The 19,543-nt window shown below is 44.2% G+C and overlaps 1 protein-coding gene across 19 annotated transcripts in view; it reads left to right on the top strand.

Annotated features, from left to right (window-relative positions):
- LOC120947225 (disintegrin and metalloproteinase domain-containing protein unc-71) overlaps positions 1-19,543 on the top strand; it is a 110,470-nt gene that overhangs the window by 32,228 nt on the left and 58,699 nt on the right. For 3 of the 19 annotated variants that reach the window (XM_049608746.1, XM_040366675.2, XM_049608753.1), the window contains exons 1-2: positions 10,645-10,732; positions 11,660-12,138. The exons of 13 other annotated variants lie outside the window; for them this stretch is intronic. The gene's annotated coding sequence lies outside the window, so the exon portion shown is untranslated. Of the gene's footprint in view, positions 1-6,834; positions 8,565-10,644; positions 10,733-11,659; positions 12,139-19,543 lie in introns of those variants that run through there. 3 more of the 19 variants (XM_049608748.1, XM_049608749.1, XM_049608751.1) reach the window with 3 other exon arrangements.

Here is a 19,543-nt window from a genome sequence, read left to right on the forward strand (position 1 = left end):
ACCAAATATGTGCAAATAAAACCAAAATAAATTATGCCAAAGATCCTCGAACATGTAAAGAATGACAGAGGATTGCATATGAATTATAAATTTGGTGTTATAGTAATTCAGAAAAATATTTTCTGTAGAATGAATAAAGAGGGCACTTTATTTTGGCACAGTGATTTTGATAAATTTCGGAAAAAAATATTTTTTCTTGAAGCAAGCTTCTCATTTTTGTCATGCTATGGTACTACACAGTCTTAAGCATATCACGAACAATGTTTCAAAAAATAAAGCAGTACAATAACTTCATTTTTCACGGAAAAAATGTAAAAAATGTAAATCAGTCAGTAATGGGCACTTTATTTTACCGGCACTTTATTTATATATATATATATATATATATATATATATATATATATATATATATATATATATATATATATATATATATAACAGCAGCTATACGAGAAGTGGGGAGCATGGTATGAATCGATGGCATAATAAGAGCTCATACATACATAAGCATCCTGTGTGAATTTATCTGTTTCCTGTGAAAAATACTGAGTTAGTAAATAAATTAATGTTACAACAGGAAGACGTATCAAGCTATACACGAAGATATTTTAATTTTTTTTTTCTTCAATTGAATCGAATAAAACTTCTCTAATGGCTCATATTGCAAATTTTTTATGCCAATGTGGTGAGAATGACGTGGTTAGGAAAAACAAAATATGTTGAAGCTCTGAAATACTCTTAGGACGAACAAATACCAAATATGTGCAAATAAAACCAAAATAAATTATGCCAAAGATCCTCGAACATGTAAAGAATGACAGAGGATTGCATATGAATTATAAATTTGGTGTTATAGTAATTCAGAAAAATATTTTCTGTAGAATGAATAAAGAGGGCACTTTATTTTGGCACAGTGATTTTGATAAATTTTGGAAAAAAATATTTTTTCTTGAAGCAAGCTTCTCATTTTTGTCATGCTATGGTACTACACAGTCTTAAGCATATCACGAACAATGTTTCAAAAAATAAAGCAGTACAATAACTTCATTTTTCACGGAAAAAATGTAAAAAATGTAAATCAGTCAGTAATGGGCACTTTATTTTACCGGCACTTTATTTATATATATATATATATATATATATATATATATATATATATATATATATATATATATATATATATATATATATATATATATATATATATATATATATATATATATATATAAATGTTTCCCAAACATAGCATAGTTTTAACGAATTTAAGTTATTTGTAGCAAATTAAATGACGTAAGTATAGGTACGTAAATAAGTTATTATTGCTAACTATATTGGCCCGGCTATACAAAAGATCTTCACGAACTTACGCAATGTCAGGAGTGTATAAAGATGTAACAGATTGTATTACGTTTGAGGGACAGGGTTACTAGTTTTAATAATCAAAACAACGTTTTGATTTTATGATTTTTAATGAATGGAATGTTTTGAGATTTATTGTTTTCAATGAATCCCCTGTCGTCTTGTTTTCGTTCGACTTTTCTCGATTTATGAAGTTTGGAATAATGCCTCAAAAATGTTTATTTTCAAAATCACGCACCGAGATGTAGCCTCTGTTTTTATGTATACGCAGTCTTGATTTTTGACCTATTATTTTTTTAATCTTTTTGAGGTTCTTCTTCTTGTCTATAGGCTTACATTGTACAGGTTTTACATGTTTAGTAATATAAAAGAACTGATGATAGTCAGAGCATGCATGACCAAAATTATTCTTTTCTTTATATTGACACAGCAGCATTCTTGGGTTAAGTCTGCGTTAGCCGTTAATTGACTTGGCTCGATGTAAATGATTACAGATCGGTGAGACTATAGCAGGACAGTCAGTCGCTACGCTTGAGAGGCCCGATCCATACGGCAGTAGAACTCATGACCGTCATATTGTTATGTTTTACCACGGGATTGAACGAAATCAATGTGTTCTTTACGACAAGTATAGTTCTATTAAGAATAGGATAGCATAAGATATAGTCATTTTAAAATCATATTGCAACCCAACAGGTAGATAATTATATTGAAAAGATTTAATTTGAAATTGAAATTGCTATAGCTAGGTGGATAAAAATAATTAGATGTATGGTATTTTTCCCGTTGTTGCACTCTTACGGGAACAAACAAAGTACTTCATATACTTGAGATGCATAATAATGTTTATATTTTGTTTTTTAATAAACATCATTATATTTGTTAAAAGTTTTTTGGGCAGAAAAATGATGAATAATGTGAAAAAAAAACGATTCAAAAATCCAATTGTTATAGTGTGCAACAATTGGATTTTTGAATCGTTTTTTTAACACTACGAGTTCTATTATTGCACACTTCATATCCAATTATTGCAAACTATCCAACACACTGAAGCCAACAAAAAAGCTCTGAAATTGAGCCTGAAAGAGCCTGAAACGAAATACTGTCAAAATGATTGCACGATGCATAAAAGTAGGCTTTGGGCAGTGAAACAAAATAAGAAGACACACTCTCTTTATTTCAATTATTACAGGGTTTTCCAAATGAATGAATAACGTTTGCCATTGATCTCAACACTGTTGTTTTCGATGTCAATATTTTCCACGGCTTACTATTGCATGCATGCATATTGTCAACCCATTTTTATTCGATGTCAACATTGGCTGCGTTGGTAAAAGTCACAGGTAGAATGTTTTTTGGCGGCCTGCAAATAATGTGTCTCGTAGTACAGTCATCAAGTCGTACGACTTAACACCATATCCGTCATGGGCTCAAGTCCCGAATGGACAGTGCTGCCCTAGTAGGACGACTATCCTGCTATGGGGGCAAATCAATTAGTCACTGAAAGCCAAGCCCACAAGTGGTACAGGCAGGCCTTGATCGACAACGGTTGTTGAGCCAAAGAAGAAGAAGAAGAAGAGATGTTTAAACTCTGGCAAAGAAACATTTAAAATAAGCAGCACAACTCACACTGTTTGCAGTCTAATACAAAACAATCTACGTTTGAATTTTATCTTATCGAAGGAAACAATGTTGACATCTAATGAAAATGGGATGACATGAATTAATAAGCTTTGGAAAATATTGAAATCAAAGTCATCGTAATTGAGATCAATGGCAAACATTATTTATGCAACAGGAAACCCCAGTAAACCCTGTAAACAATTTTGAACGCTTTTCAAAATAAAAAAAAATGTCATTGGGAACGCAGAAAAGGAGAAGGATGAAACTTTTTAAGGTGAGGTCTATAGCGACCACGTTTCCATTGCCAATGTTTACTATGAATGTAGTTTGAGAAACACGGCCTCATATGTTTTTGAGATTGTAGACCTAATAGAGAGCAACGAAAGCTAGGCTGAATACCACCTAGCCGGCAATGTGCATTGCATTTTCCTCATGAAGTCTTGCCAATCATTGACAATAGGTGGAATTTTGCAACAGAAAATTAATCAAATTTTTCACAGTTTCTTAAAATAGGATTAAAATGTCTATTGAGGCGCTTCGTTATGTGAGCAGAAACCATTAGCAGCTTCGAGGCAGACAATCCGCCTGACAATTCGCCTAAAGGCATACTTTACGCTTAACAAAACACTGTCATCTTATTGCTCTAGCAAGGCTCTTATCTCCTACATCGAGTGAAAACGGTACAAATATGCAACAGTTGTTTATTGTAACAACGAACAACACAGAAAAAACGCCCCCATTTGTCTTTTCGCTTTTAGCACTAAAAGTGTCACCAGTGTCTGTTTGACTTGTTGTAGTACTTCAGCAATACAGACACACACACACACACACACAAAGTCACGTCAACTAATAAAAAAATTATGACTGAGTGTGATGGATGGCCACAATAGCAGCACTATGTTTGCACAACAAGAGTTGGAAACACACTATTATTCTTGGCATCACACACAAACACGGTGATAAGACGACTGTCAATATTTTCCATCTCTTCCTCCCTATCCACCACGATGCAGTCATGCGGGGTAGCATCCTCAAACTACTAGCCGCAAAAATAAATCGATTCCCCGTGCGAAGCTCGCAAAATAGAGATCGCATGAATACATTATGATAATTAAGGAAGAAAGGTAATTATCCTCCCAAGGAAAGCAACTCGCGCTGCGGCCAGTCCATCCGTAAGCATAAGCGATGAAAGAGTTCACTGATGAAAGGGGAGAGGGACAAGAGAAAGAGAGAGAGAAGTTAGACCTTCACCTTCGTAGACAGTCGTTTCCGTTTGCTTGCCACGTATCCCCATTTCGCTTGTTTCACGATTTTGCAAGAATATTGATGAATTGTAGCGTTCGTTTCTAGCCGCACCGGATCTCGTTTGCGTTCGCCTTTCTCGTCTCGCCATCCAACACTGCTTGTGTCATCGACGTTGCTCCGAGCAATCCCAGGCAGATTCCGAGCGCCTTACACACACAAAACGACAACCAGGCACACCCAATATGAAGACGATAACGGTGAATGTATATGTGTGTGTGTGTCGATGTATGTATGTATATATGTCTATATATATCGATATATATATGTCTATATATATATATATATATGATTGTACCCTCCCTGTGATGGTGCGTGGTAATCTAATCAACGTAAAATCAAATTCAAACTTTTTCCCAGCTAAACCCGCAGCACCACCCGCAAAACATGCTCGCATCTATCGATCATTGGGATATATCATGATGGATCTACTCGGTCTGCTTTATGATAAAAGTACAGCAATAAAAAAAAACCCGAACGAGATCAAAATTTACGCTCTGCTCTGATATTCCCGTTACTACTGACCGCTGTCACCTGACGTCCAACTTTAAGCTACACACACACACACACTCACATACAAAATTGAGATGGTACACATAGGATGGGAGCGGCTGTCGACGATACGAAGAAAATAGTGAAATCACGATCCACACACCCACTCACTCCTAGCCACACTCACAAGGAGGTACAACAGCAAGAAGAAGAAGAAAAAAACACTGACACGAAAAGACGAAATATGCTCGTGTCTCGAAACAGGAAATAGGAAAAGCAAACAAATTGTGCTTCGATGCTTCGAAATCAGTAGCTTTTTTCAAGACTGACTACGAAGGGCAGCGGAGAGCCACCAAGCAAGAAGGAGGAGGAGAAGAAGGAGAAGGAATAGAACTTACACATGGAACGAATTTCGGCAAGGCAGCGCTGCTCGGGCGACGGTGAAGTTACTTGCTTGGATAAATATTTTAATGGTTTTGCTCAACTTATCTTGTACCGGTGATTTGATTTTGCCTTCTCGGTTCATTGGAGCAGGGGGCAGCTGCGCTATTTATGTTTCATAATTCTTGCCCAGTTTAGCAGGCTCCCAAAATCAAACAATGCGCTGTTGCCGTGCTGTGTGTTTAATAATTTGGTTTATCGTTTATTTTGTTATCTTTACATCTCTCTGTCACCCTCTCTTTCTTTCTCTCTCTCTCTTTCTCTCTCTCTCTCTCTCTTTGTTCGATGCGAGCAGATTGTAAAGCAATTGATATTGTTTCATAGATTGTATACATGTTCCCCCCCCCCCCCTTTTTACTTCAAACCACCTGTCGAATAAATGAAGCGCCTAAAGCTATGCAATCCGCTCGACAAAAATGCCATTTTTGCCATGTTGAGTACAAATCGCAAACACTCGATATTTTATTTCATCCAATTTTAGCATTTATTCTCCACCCACCACAGGGGGATAAAAAATACCCGCACAGTTTCCACCGGGTCAACCGTTGGTGCCAAACACTAAGCCAATTCCAATCCACTCAGCCTACCTGACAATCCTATCGGCCCAATCAGAGTCAAACAAGTGGTACTCGGTATTGCCCCCCAGTCTCTCTCTCTCTCTCTCTCTCTATCTATCTGTCTCTCTCTCTCGATCTCTCTCTCTCTCTCTCTTTATCGACTTTCGATTCTCAGTTTGTGCTTGCATTGCTCATTCCCAGGGTTACGAGCCCTTCGCTCTTAGCGCGCACGATCAATAGTTCACTAATCTGCAACTAATCCACTTATCAACTAAAACACAACACAACCGAACATACGTGCTCCACTGCCTACATCCAGCACGCATTACATTGCGAACGTTCCAGTTGGTCCGACTTCAACGACCGAATTCGGACACCCGAAACCGCAACCGCAAGGAGCAAGTTTCGCCATCGTACAAATCGTATTGCTCGATACAGTAACTCGTACTCTGCCCGGATGCCCCTGCAATTGGATGGCCAATCGCATACACTCACACACACTCGCTAATCAAGCTAGTCTCAAAAAAACGCATCTTCGCACCGTGCACAGGCAGCTCATTAGAGGGCCTTGTTTTGTTCGGGTGCGAGACAGCGCACTCCGGCGCCCAGTAATGCGATGAGTGAGTGTGATTTTCTAACGCACCTACTATGGTACAGCATCAACCTAGGATCCGCAAGGACCGACAAGATCGGGTCCGCAGCCCGTAGACCGCAGCCGAGCTAGCGACAAGAACGACCGCTGGCGCTCATAATCAATCATCCATCTGTCATGGATTATCGTTCCTGTGAGCGCAGTGCGCACCGAGTCGTCTTGTGCTGTGTGTAGCCTCCCACTCGCCCTCCTTCTACTCCACCTTCTCCGCGTCCTCCTCACCCACCCAGCACATGTTCCCGGTGCCCTTGCCTGAAAAATTGAAACGAGAAGCGGCACATGTACAGCGGTTCATTCGATTCAGGTGTTCATATCTTCCGGATCGCAAGAACACGTCAAAATCAAATAAAGACACTCGGAAGCTCGTACCACCGCCACTACCGCCACAGCGGCTCTGCAGTGGAATGTGTGTGTGTGTGTGTGTGTGTGTTTTCTTTTTTTGCTACCGCTACCAAGGCAGGGAAGAAGCAAAAGAGCAAAGAAAAACGGTAGACGAGGCGATACACTGCGCTCGAGGGTATTTCTGTTACGGGGCTTATCGAATCTAGTTGGATGGGTCTTACCTCCGTCCCCCGTTACACCGGCTCGCCCTGACACCCCGTTACACGCGTCGCCAACGGAAAGGAGCAGGAAAGGGGGCCTATAAATGGGAGCATTGGGCGGGTGCAGGCTGGGCAACCTTTAAAAGCTGTACGGAGCACACGGCACTGCTGTTGTGTAGTTTATTGGTGTGTATATACATTGCGCGATCTGTTCCTCATTTGCGAGTCGCGAATTCCCGGGTCTTACTCAGCACCGAATTCGATTCGGGAAAGATAACGAACCCTGAAACAGACATCACACACACACACATACATATACTCACACACACGCATACACGCCCTTGCGCCGGCCAGAGGGAGGAAAGGGACGGGCCGGTGTGCTCACAGATTTTCCACCAAGGGCTGAACCCTACCCCGAAAACGGATGCCTTCGCCCGCTGATGTGTGTTCTCGCTTTCCATCGAGCGGGATTGCATCGAGGTTTCTGCACGCACACACCAACGGGCCCACCACATACAACAGAGGAAAAGCGCTTGCGCCCTTCGTACGGTTTTCACCCAGCAAGCGTACGAACACTCCCGAAAGGGCGCGCTAGCAAACTTCAAATCCATTTCTCCACCAAGCTTCTCCTCATCTTAGCTCGCTGTTAAAGCATACACACACACACACACACACACACACACACACACACACACACACACACACACAAATACATTTACAATGAAAGCATGAAAAGGGCTCAAACGCCCACCGTGCGCGTTGACAACGGTGCTAGCTGTATTTGTGTGTTGCCTACCTTTCAGGCGCAATTTTCATCGAAACTGCTGCCACTGCTGATGCTGCTGCTATTCAGCAATGGGGGACGCGTCCCGAAAAACACGCAGCAGCAAGCAGAACGGTGCGGAAAGCGAGAAAGCAGAAAGCTTAATCACAACTTCGGAGTGAATCTCTCCCGAGATCCACACACACACATACACACACACACACATACACACACACACATACACTTATTCTCATCCTGCTTCAATCTTCCCTCGCCTCCTCGCCCCATTACTTTCTCTCCAGCTTCCTCCCTTCCCCCTCTTTCCTTCTTCTCACTACCCATCGTTGCTCTCACGCTCGCACACACTCGCGTAGCTGTTGGGTGTGCGCCCGTTGGCCCCGTGGCTGGCTTCACAGCTTCCACCACCACACAAACACACACACACACACACACATACACAAACCTTGCGGTTCACGTGCCAACGTGCTGTGCCCGCCGCACTTAAGCTTCATCCGAAAGCGTCCGACGACGACGATGATGATGATGACGAGGACGACGACGACGACGGCGAGGTTTTTTTTCCAAAAAACTTGCAAACTTCCAACTGCCAACCCGAAGCGCGATTTCAGTAGGGTGCGACACTTGCCAGCGTGCGGAATAATAACCGTCCGAAAACAACGAGAAATCCAGCAAAAGGCAAAGAGAAAAGAAAAAAAAACAACAACAAAACGCTGCGCGGTGGACATTGGTGGCCTGGGGTGTCGCCCAGCAGGCAAAGGTGGCAACGGTGACAGGGGTTAAATGTGCGGTGGAATGCGGGACGCACCCGCTCGGTAGGAGAGTTTGCTCTGCTGGTTTTCCGTTGCCAATTTTCTGTTCGGATCACAAGTACATTAGCAGGAAAGGAGGAAGAGAGTGGAAGGGAAGCGGGAAAAGGTTGGATTGTGATCATCTGCCCTGTGGTCTTGCCGAAGGAAGGGGGGGGGGGTGGATCTAAGAAATTGCTATGCTTATGGGAGTGTGTGCATGTACGTATGAGTATGTCTGTGCGCGGTGTTCGTGTTGGTCCGGTTGTGTTGCTTCTGTCCGTTCCATTAGTGTGCGCTGATTCTTATGTCTGTGTGTGAATGTGTGTAGTACATTTTGGTATGGAAAAAATAAGGACGAGTAGAAGTGAATTCAGGTTGATGGAAATTCTCAAAAATTAAGATCTGTTCATCTGGACATGCCACTACAATAAAAATAAAAAAAAAAACAAAAACAGCATGACCTCAGCACTGCATAACTTTAGGCGTGATAGGGAAAAGCTTCCTGTGCTATCATTATTTTCTATACGCGCTTGTCCTCTGATTGATGGATGAATTGAGTTTGAAAGTAGTTTTCAATGTGGCACTATTTGCTTCCATTACGTCGCTACAAGCCGAACGAACGAGTTTCTAGTCTATGGTGGAGAGGGGGAGGAGTGAGACAGTGGATGGCAGAAAAGCCCGCAATTCCAGGGCTACAGTTGTAGCAATACAGCGCTGGAAACAATGACAAATTGCCCCACACGCCGTACGCTAGTGCTCCTGTGTCATACGACTTGCTATGCGAGTACTGATTAGGCGCGTAAGGCACACGACATTTACCATAATCCGAATCGATAATGAACAATGATAAGCCTGATAATGGAAGTGCGCGCTGCTGTTGGCTGCTAGATTGCGTGTATGTGTATGAGAGAGTGAGAGAGAAAAAAGAGAAAGAGAGAGAGAGAAAAAAAGTGAGACGCACATACTTGCACACACACACTCACACACACACACACACCCAAAACACATGCAAATTGGTGCGAAAAGGCGCGCTGTAGAGCTTCGAATGCTAATAAAACCCTTCCAGTCTCACATACACGTGTACAGCGAACATTAAACACAAACCTCAGGCAAACCTCAGCGAACGAGCGGCCTCTGCCTAGCCTGCCTGAAACAAACAAGTGGAACGGGAAGGAAAAAAAGGTTTTTTACAAAGAGGCAAGCACGGTTTCTCAGGACATCCGTTAGGCAGCTTGCACTTTGCTAGTGACGCGATTTGGCACAAAAAGTAAATTTGTATCTGTTTGACATTCCGTCATTTCGTCCAGGCAAGTCGAAAGGATGGATTTTATCTTTAAGTCTACAATGTACGGTAGCTGATAGGTAGCTGGAGCTTTCGTTCATCGTTCGGTCTCTGTCACGCTCTCTTTCAGTGACTTTGTATACCTCTTCTCTCTCTTTCTACCTCTCCCCCTCTCTATATATCTCTCTGTCTCTCTCTCTCTCTCTCTCTCAACCGACGTGTGTCCTGGTCCTGTCCGCACAATACAGTAGTCGGTACAACACAGGCAGGCGGGAGGAAAGAGAGAGAGAGAGAGAGAGAGAGAGAGAGAGAGAGAGCGATTGCGACGCCGCGCAGCTAAGCGAGAGACAAAAAGGATGCAAAATCCTGGGAAATCGCAAAGCCCGTGAGAGCAGCCCTTCGTTTCCCTACGCCCGAACTTGCAGATGAAAAGAGAGGAAAAAATATAGAAACATATCGCCGAACGGAAAATCCGTAACCGTGCCAATACCTGTAAAAAGCCAAAGCGCGTCAGCAAAGCACGAAAGCTCTCCGGCATTTTTTTTTTTTGGAACGGTAGGTTACGCTCCGGCCACCCTTGGGTTCTCGTGTATCCGTCCGAGTGATTGCTGTTCGTGTGCGTACACAAGCACACACACACACACACACACATGTGCGCGCAAACAAACAGAGGTAAAGGCAGTAAGGATAACGCGCGTATACGGACACTCCCGAAGCGAAGTTCGGTTAAACGAGCGAGCGAATAAGCGAGCCGACGGCTTGAAACGCACACATTCACACATAGAACGGGCCAGCCTCCCTTGTTCAGGTGCTGCTCGGCAAGATGTGAACCAGTTTCGGTTGTGCTTTCGTGAGCGTTGAACACACAACCATTTTCGGCACCAACCAAAAAACCAGATGGTGTAGAGAGGTGCGGTAGTACCACCATTCCTGAAAGCAGCACTGCTGAACACTACTACTGAAAACCTTAGGGGAGCGACGTGCCCCCACTCCGGTGCACACAAAGGCGGCGTCGGTGGAGAAAGTGAACGTTACACTAGTTTCAGCCAGCCCTTACGACTTCCAGCAGCGCTACCGAAGCTTCTTAACTCACTGTGCGGCAGCTTAGTAGGCGAACGATTACTTAGGATAATGGAGCAGTGTTGCTAGAAGAGCTGACCATTGATAAGAAACTGATCTGGTAGCCGAAACACAACCTCACCGTTTACTGTGAAAGTGATTTTTGTGAGAGTGTGTGTGTGTGTGTATTATTGTGTGGTAGTAGGTTGTAAAACTAGCATAACAAATTTCCCTAATCGATAGGGCAGGACGTGTACGGGATGGTGATGTACAAAGCTACCTCTTATGTGCAGGCTTATTGAAATGGTGTGGTTGTAACGCTACGCTTTCGAGCACCGTGTGACCATATAAAAAATGCTCCGGGATGCTGATGTGTCCCATTTGATGTAGGTTGGTACAGCTGTGTGCCTTGGTACCATCTTTACACGCCATTCGAGGTTGATAGTAAAAGTGGCGAATTTTTGGGAGTAGTAGTAATCTAAGAAGTCCCTGTTCCCACTTCGGGAGCACTCAAACAGTAACGCACCGCAGGAGGGCGCTCACAATGCCCGATTGGACAGCAAACTTCCTGGGTCAATAGATCAGAGCACCTCCAACATATGGCTAACGGCTCTCTGCATGTTTTCTAAGACATTTCGCAACTTCCTACGTCATTTCCTAGCTTGCCCTTCCCCTCAGTACGTCCCCTATTCAATCGCACTGTTTGGTATGCATCTCTGGTGTGTCTTGGGTTTGTGAGCAAATGTTGTGAAATACCTACACCTTCACCTTTTTGCAGGTTTACTTGAAGTAACGTTGACGATAGTACTAATGTACTAAGAGTGGTTCGTTCACCCTTGAAGCCCACATTCTGGCATTCGCCTTCCAATCGGCTATGTGTGTGCTTCTATATCCAAAATTGTGCGTGTACGTGTGTATGTGTGTGCGTGTGTGTGAGAGAGTCTGTTGTGCGAAGAAAGTGCTGTTATCAGTGAGTGAAAGGCGCCGAGAACGATCCGACCGTTAAGGACGCTCCTCCACCTCAACGATCAACCTGCGTGTGTAAGGCGTGATGCGAGTAGTGCAACAATCAACAATCCCAAATAAACAATACCACGATACAGTGGCCAGCGACACGAAAGACTACTCTTACTACTACTTCTGATACGACTACTACTGTATTAAAACTAATTCTAGTCAGTTACTTACAACTACTGCTAGGACACTACCAACACCGGTCAATGTATCACACGCTCATCATTCAAACTGTTGCCGATCGTAAGTACCACATACTGGTGTCATGTATTTTGCTGATAGTGTAATTTAATGTGCCATGAAAAGATTTGCTCAACCCGTGGGCGGGATAAAAGGGATGCTCCTTTTAGCTGTAAGATTTGAACTCAGGCCCTTTGGTACGGTGATGCGGAGCCCTTGTGCACGACCGCTAGCCCGCAAGCGGCACTGTAATAGGCAAAGTTTGATTATAAAATATGCTAAATGCCTTGCATCTACGAAAATGAACTCATCTTAGCTCATGGAGCATTATTTTCAATATTCAAACAACTATTCTATCGGGTCTAGTAGTATCCCACACACCGTTTAAAGTAATATAACAAGAAGAAGAACAAAAAACAGCTCACTGCACTGAATCAACGATAACTCTCTCCAGCTGCGCTCGAAGAAAAAGCAGCCATGTTGGAGGAATAATTTATCGTAAAACTTTTTCTTCAGCTGCCCCTTCCTCCCCCCCCCCCCCGCTCTTGTGCATCCCGCCATCCCACTTCAAACAAGCACTTTTTTATATCTTTTGTGGTGTTTTTGGTGGTGGTACTGCGGGGAGGATAGCGAAGAAATAGAAGTAAAGAAAAAAAAGCTCACACACCAGCTACCCAGTTTTGTTCACCAATATCTAGCACTGTTCTTTTCTTCTTATGGTGTTTGTAGGTATATATATGTGTGTGTATAGGTTTTTTTGCTTCACTTATTTTATATTCCTATTTCTTTATAGCGCAGAACTTTGCGAACGGTCGTTGGACACTATAACTTATCCCAACCCCTTTTGCACCCATCTTGATCGTGTCCAATTCTTTTTGTACTATTGAATCTTACGCCACCGCGTCATTCATGCGTGAACGTTCACACGCCAATGAAAATTCGGCTTGGAATTTGAACCATTGACCGTATGAGGCACTAAGTAGTACGCACCAGCAGTAGTAGAAGAAGCACCATCAGCAGGACAGTTCAGGCAGCGGAAAGCGGTGGCGAAGCAGTAGAGCAGAGCAAACGTCACGTAACATTGGTGTATGAGGCGAACATTTCAAAATCCTGTTACAGACAGGCCAGGATTTCGAAACCTCTTGCTGTTGGGGCAAAACGCCGTGGTTGCTGGCGCTGTTGTGGGTTGTTACTTTCGTTGGAGTGCGGAGATGGTCGAGTTGTTCTGACAGTTATCAGCCACATTCATGTCGCTGCGGGTGCGAGAAAAATCAAACACACACACACACATTCGCATAGATAGTTGACTTTTCCAGCAACACACATATGTACACACACACAAATTGATCCCCAAAATGGCAGTTAGATTGAAGGATGATGGTGGACTACTCTAAGCCTATCGTCCTATATTTTGATTCCTTCACCTGGGCTAATAGCTAACGCTCTAGCGATGAAATTTGTGACCTTCAAGTAGACGGATGGGCGGAGGTGTGAGCCTCGAGCCGTACAAAAGAAAGGGCCTTCGATTAGCCCGTTCGGAATGACATTCATATTCAGAACATTTACATCACCTGCTTCATCCTCTGCCTGCTGCCATAGCGCCCCAGGCGCGTCCCCGCCCGTCCCGAAACTCGTGGGACCTTATTATGCAAGAAGGGCTCAGCTTCTCGCTCGGGAGATGCACAAGTGCTCATCGGGATGGCGAGGGATCCGTAACCTAGCAGATTTGATTGTTGTTATGGCTGTGGGTTGCGGTCGCACAAAAGGCACGGGACGCAACCACGAGCGAGGCACGGTGCCAGGAACAGTGCGTGCTCCGAGTGAGCGGGGCCTTTGATTCCTTTGATTTGCTGCTGACAAGTGGCGGGGCAAAAGTAGGGGCCACCCTTTTGTTCTTCAGCCCGGTCCCGGTTGGAATCGTCCAAGGGAGTGAACTGTGAGCTAACAGCGATAACAGATAGTTTCACGATGCGCTTGGTCGGATTTGGTCGAGAAAATTGTGCCCAGGCACGCCGAGTTTTAGCACCGAGAAGCTCCGGTGCCTTTACCTAGTGCCATTAGCATTCTCTTCGTTTGATTTCGTTCCAGTGAGGATTTCCAGCAAGATGGTGCTCGTGTCCCTGTGTTTGACCTGTGGAGCTCGCTTTAAATGGTTGCAACAAATTGCGCTTATCTCACACATTAAAGCTGCTGTTCACGTTTTATTGTCCCCGCCCTGGTGAGCTACTGCACTATCAGAGCGTTGGACGTTATCGAAGTGCAGCCATCGCAAAACGTTGGGCGGTACTGGAAATGGAACTCATTAAATGTTTGAACGGTTCATCAAGCGTGCACGCCACCCTGGGGCGGGAAGAATCTTCTGCAACACACACACACACACACACACACACACACACACACACACACACACACACACACACACACACACACACACAAACACACACACACACACACACACACACACACACACACACACACACACATCTTCCTATACCATACACCGCTTCGCCATCATCATCAACAGCACAAGGCTACTTGCTGCCATTATTAGTGTGTCTTGTCTTATCACCATGGACTCCCCGATTTGCCACCCCACTGCCCCACAGCCCGTGCTGGTTCTCGTACGTCAGCAATGGCACTGGTGGTGGTTACCTTTTGTTGCGACTGTCTTCCGCACCGGCAGCGTTGCAGCATTTCCATTTGAATCGAGGAAACTAACTAGCAAAAAAAAATCCTACTCCTCAGCCCACTCCAAACGCAAAATCGCACACCCACAATCGGAGACGACGGGTAGAGATTTGCCACGGCAAGCATCTTAAGGGGTGGCGGACCGACCGGGTTGACTCTTTGTGTTGCTCTAATGGCACGACTCTAACTCGCACAGCTATAGATCCCTTTCGCACGAAAGCAATTAGTATTGGGGTTTGGGTTTTGTTTTGCTGCCATTTGCAACAATTTTTGTTGTTGCTGTGTGACTTCTGCTCTTTCACTTCCTTCGCTGCTCACAAAAGCGTTGCTGCTCCTGTTCAATTGATTGCAATTGATTCGGAGACATGACATTGCGCTGTGGGTGGCCAGTCATTCCCCCAGTGGGTTTGCTACGGCGAATTATGAGAGCCCAAGCTGAGGAGAACTGTCCGGAATAGAATGATCAACTTTTCATCAAAGCCCATCACTAATATTGTTCAGCATTACAGTTGTGCTTGCTAAACGAACACCCTAAAGTTGCTCATTAGCGTGTGAGTGTGTTTTCTTTGTTTTAACCCTTTTACTTGATATGAAGAATTTATTTCAGAAGACTTGACATGCCAATACAATACTATTGTGAATCGGAAGTAAGAGGATATTACCAAATCGTTGGTTTAATTTTTATTCATTTAGAAATACATGTGTCACCTTCTACATATGCTTAATTTTTGACATTCTGTCAGTACAAAAAACGATGCATTGCTAAATCTGCGTGTGAAAATCTTGTTCACTACTTCGCGACGCTGAGAAAGTTTGTGAAGCTTATCTTTGAAACTCTACAACCAACACAAGCACCAGCAGTATGACCGACAACGAGTTTTGTACAAGGGAAAATATATTTCCCTTGATCGTGAAAAGGTTAATGTGCATGCACCTGTTTGTATGCACCTCTTTTAACAACAGCGACTTGATGAGTACATGACGCCCCCTACGTTATGCAATATTGTAACGCAATGGCACCATGATGAGATACGACTAAGCTTACTAAATGCTATTGAGAGTTGGCTTGCTACAATGTTAAATTTGTTACTGCTGGCACGTATGCAACAAGCATTTAAAATCCAACATTATTTAACAACTCCCTTGCTTGCATGCTGGGATGTGCATTCGAGTGGAGGAAATGAATAGGAAATGAATAGAAATACCAGAATAGCGTTGGCTCTGAACGTTTTATGTTTGCAAAAGAAAAATTCTATATAAATTTGGGTACCACTTAGCACACAACTTTTTACCAACAAATAACATACAAACAATATTGCATAGCTTCAGGCGTTAAGCAGTACATAGGCTCTTGTTAAGCTTAACCATTGGAATTAAATTTGCTGCAAGGAACAGTGTCGTGTGTGTATGCAGAAGCATGCATGCATAAACACACACACACACACATAGGCAAGAGGGAGTTTACTGGGTAATAATTCCATGTCAACACCTGTGCGACAATAAGAGTCTCAGAATATACCCTCTCCGTGTAAATACAAAAAAACTCATCCCCACCCTGTTGATGACTTTCTATTCTAGGATGCAGTGCGGCACATCAAACGGGCCGCCTAAATGTATGCACTTCATGATTCAAATCTCTGGCAGGCAAAATTACCTCCAGCCTAGCGGGAGCATCTCAATACAATTCCCAATTCCTAGTCCCATCTGCCCTATCTCCGCATTGACTCTACCTTATGCTTTCCAGTAGTACACATAACGAACGCACCTGGACACAAAAAATGAATGTTTGTTCCGTTTGCCGTGCCAAACCTGCAAAGATGATCGCTCAATGAGCCTTTCAGAAGCCTAACCTCCCTCCTCCCCGCACCCTCATCCAAGCTTTCATATTAGAAGAGCTTTGTACTCAATTAAGGGAGTGTCCTGCGCTTGTTTGGCTTCCCTGGAGTTCTACAGCAAAATAAATGGAGTTGATTACGATTCCTGCAGGACCGTGGGAGCAGCAACACATATGATACTCTAAGCAGAGGCTAAGCATTCTGACCTTTATTACCGGCCCAAGGTCGGTAATGCTACTTTTACCACACTGGTTGGCTTACAGTAATGCTACTGCATCATGTGCAATTTTGAAATTGAAGAACTTTGGAATTTCATGGGAACATTTATTTTCATCCGAGGAAGAAAATAACCAAACATAGGTTGAAGGGATCATAAGTCTTCGTTCATCCTCGTCTCCTGCACGCCCGTATCACACATATGTGGAATGTATTGCGCAACTGGTGTCGGCTGGCGGCGGGTTGTGCGGCCACCAGCAGCAAGTATTGTTCGGCAAAATTCCGCTTATTTCAAGGCGCGATAGCCTTGCTCGAGAAATGCTTCGGATGCTCGCCCGAGAAAGACGAGCCATAACTCATTAGTAGCACCCGAACCAACAGGTCCAGCCCGAAAATATGCCAACCAACCATGGTGTTTTTGTTTTGCCTTTTCAGGTTTGTCGTCTATTTCTGGCCAGCCTTTTAGTGACCCCTTCGGTCCCGCGGCAGACCTGCAATTGGCTCTGAAAAGAATAGTCCTTTTTTCCTGCCCCACTCTATCCTAACGAATTCGTATTCGTCGCCAAAGTGCTGACCTTTTGCTGGCATGTAGTCCATTTTTGTTTTTTTTTTCGTCTTTGTTTGCTGATGGGTTGACGTTTTTCCGAACCGACTCGATGGTTATGATGAGGCTGGTGCATATATCAGCAATATATGTAGTGTATAGCAGCTGCCCCTTTTTTCTTTACTTTGTTCCGAGTTGTTGTTTGTTTTATCAGGCCAGTTACAACCGTTTGTGACAGGACACACGTCGACGCGGCATCATGCGGAGATAGTTGCGCACTTTTCTATCTGCTGCTCGTCTGCGACACTGTGGCAACGTGCTGCATAAAACAAGGTTCGCTCGGAGTAATGAATCCGTAGGAGCAAACATTAGCTTGTTATAGCGCACCGTGCTGTAACTGGGCTCTGGGACCTACCTACAGGAAGTGACGGAGACACGAACGACGACTGGAGCTTGTGTAACGGGATGGAAGCAGAACTGAATTTGGGCGTGAAATGTAGTAGATGTGGAGAGAGAGAGAGAGCGAGAGAGAGAGAGAGAGAGAGAGAGAGAGAGAGACAGACAGAGAAGGGGGGGGGGAGAGTAGAAAACAGCCAGAAATAAGGGTAAGCACGGTGTGTGTGTGTGTGGGGGGGGGGGGGGGGTTGGAGGGTGGTATTTGTGATAAATGTATACTTTTCAAAGAATTATTGCTTTTTAAGACACGCCTACGCAGAAGTGCACTTTCGTCAGATCCAAACGGCTGCCATAAGCAGCATCCCAAACCCCTCAACCTACCGATTTGCTTAACCCACCTCCACCTACTTCTCTTCCTCGCCACAACCCACACCCAGCACATAACTCATGGAAGGTGAAAACGCATGCGTTTCCGCACAGGGAAAAGCTACTGCCTGGTGGAGTGATAACTGAAAGTGAACGGACACACACGCACACACATGTGGCATGGTACGACCCGGAAATTCTGACAGGCGTGCTCGCCGTCCTTCCGCACCAGCCCGATTTGCGCTATTCCCTACTGAGTGCCAGTTTGTGTGTTGATTAAGATATTAACTTTCAGCCTACCCCTTGATCTCACAACTACCCCTCCCTCCTTCTACACCCCCTTCCTCTTCCTTCGTCCAGAATCGTATGCGTGGGACACGATTGGAAGATAATGCAAGCAAAATGCCTGTCTGGAAGCAATTAAACTGTGACAGCTTTGTGACAGGCGAACCAAAGCTGCCATTAGTCGTTTGCGTTTTAAACCCTGATGGCCCGATTGAAACGCACAGTAGTGACTGGATGGAATAGAAGAAAAAACAAATCACCCACATACGTAGATACACATACCGAATGACAACCAGATGATCTAGATGAATTATGGCCCAGGCAGTGCGACACCCCTGAAGGGCCCACTCAGTACATACATTAGCCAAAGACGCGATAACAAATCAGTAGCTGCGTGTTGCTGCTGGGTGCTACGAGCAGCAGAACAGGTTATGTCTCTTTTCCTTACCCCATCCCTTTTCTTTTTCTCAAGCATGTGAATCTATAACAACAACAACAAAACCCCGAACTAGAGCAGCCGATCGACCGACCTCGATGGTCGTGTTGTTTGCTACATTCACGTCTACCTTCGACGCACAATGAGTAGAGTTCGTAATTCGCTCCATTCACTGCAGCAAACCGATTCTCCCCGACGCCCCGATTCCCGATAAGTAGGGCTTTTCTAATAGCGCCAACCAACGCAAGATTTTTCCACAGCGCTGCGTTCGAAGCGCCCATTTCACCTTTTTTCCCCTTGAATGTATTCGGCAGCGGGCGACAGGGACGTGTCCATGCGAACGCAGGGACTATGGGTACGAATATCACGTCATTTAACAGGGACTGGGGGAGGCTTGAGCACAGGTGGAGAAATGCAAAAAAGCCACACGAAAGAGTTCTACCCTACTGCCTTTTTAGATTGTGTTAGATGCGTTTGTATGTTTGCGTGTGTGTCTGTGTATGTGTAAGAGAGATAAAGAAAATGTGCGTGTGTGTGAGGGAGAGAAGAGAAAGTGGAAAAGAGATAAGGAGGGAGGGAGGGAAGGTTTTTCCTTTTCTTTCCTCATTGTCCCTGATTTTTCTATTCACCTCAGAAACCTTGATTTCCATACAAATTTCCTGCAGTTAACAGACACAGACACACGCAAGCGCTAACACCCAA

The sequence above is a fragment of the Anopheles coluzzii genome, chromosome X, assembly GCF_943734685.1.
Source record: "Anopheles coluzzii chromosome X, AcolN3, whole genome shotgun sequence".
Taxonomy (NCBI): domain Eukaryota; kingdom Metazoa; phylum Arthropoda; class Insecta; order Diptera; family Culicidae; genus Anopheles; species Anopheles coluzzii.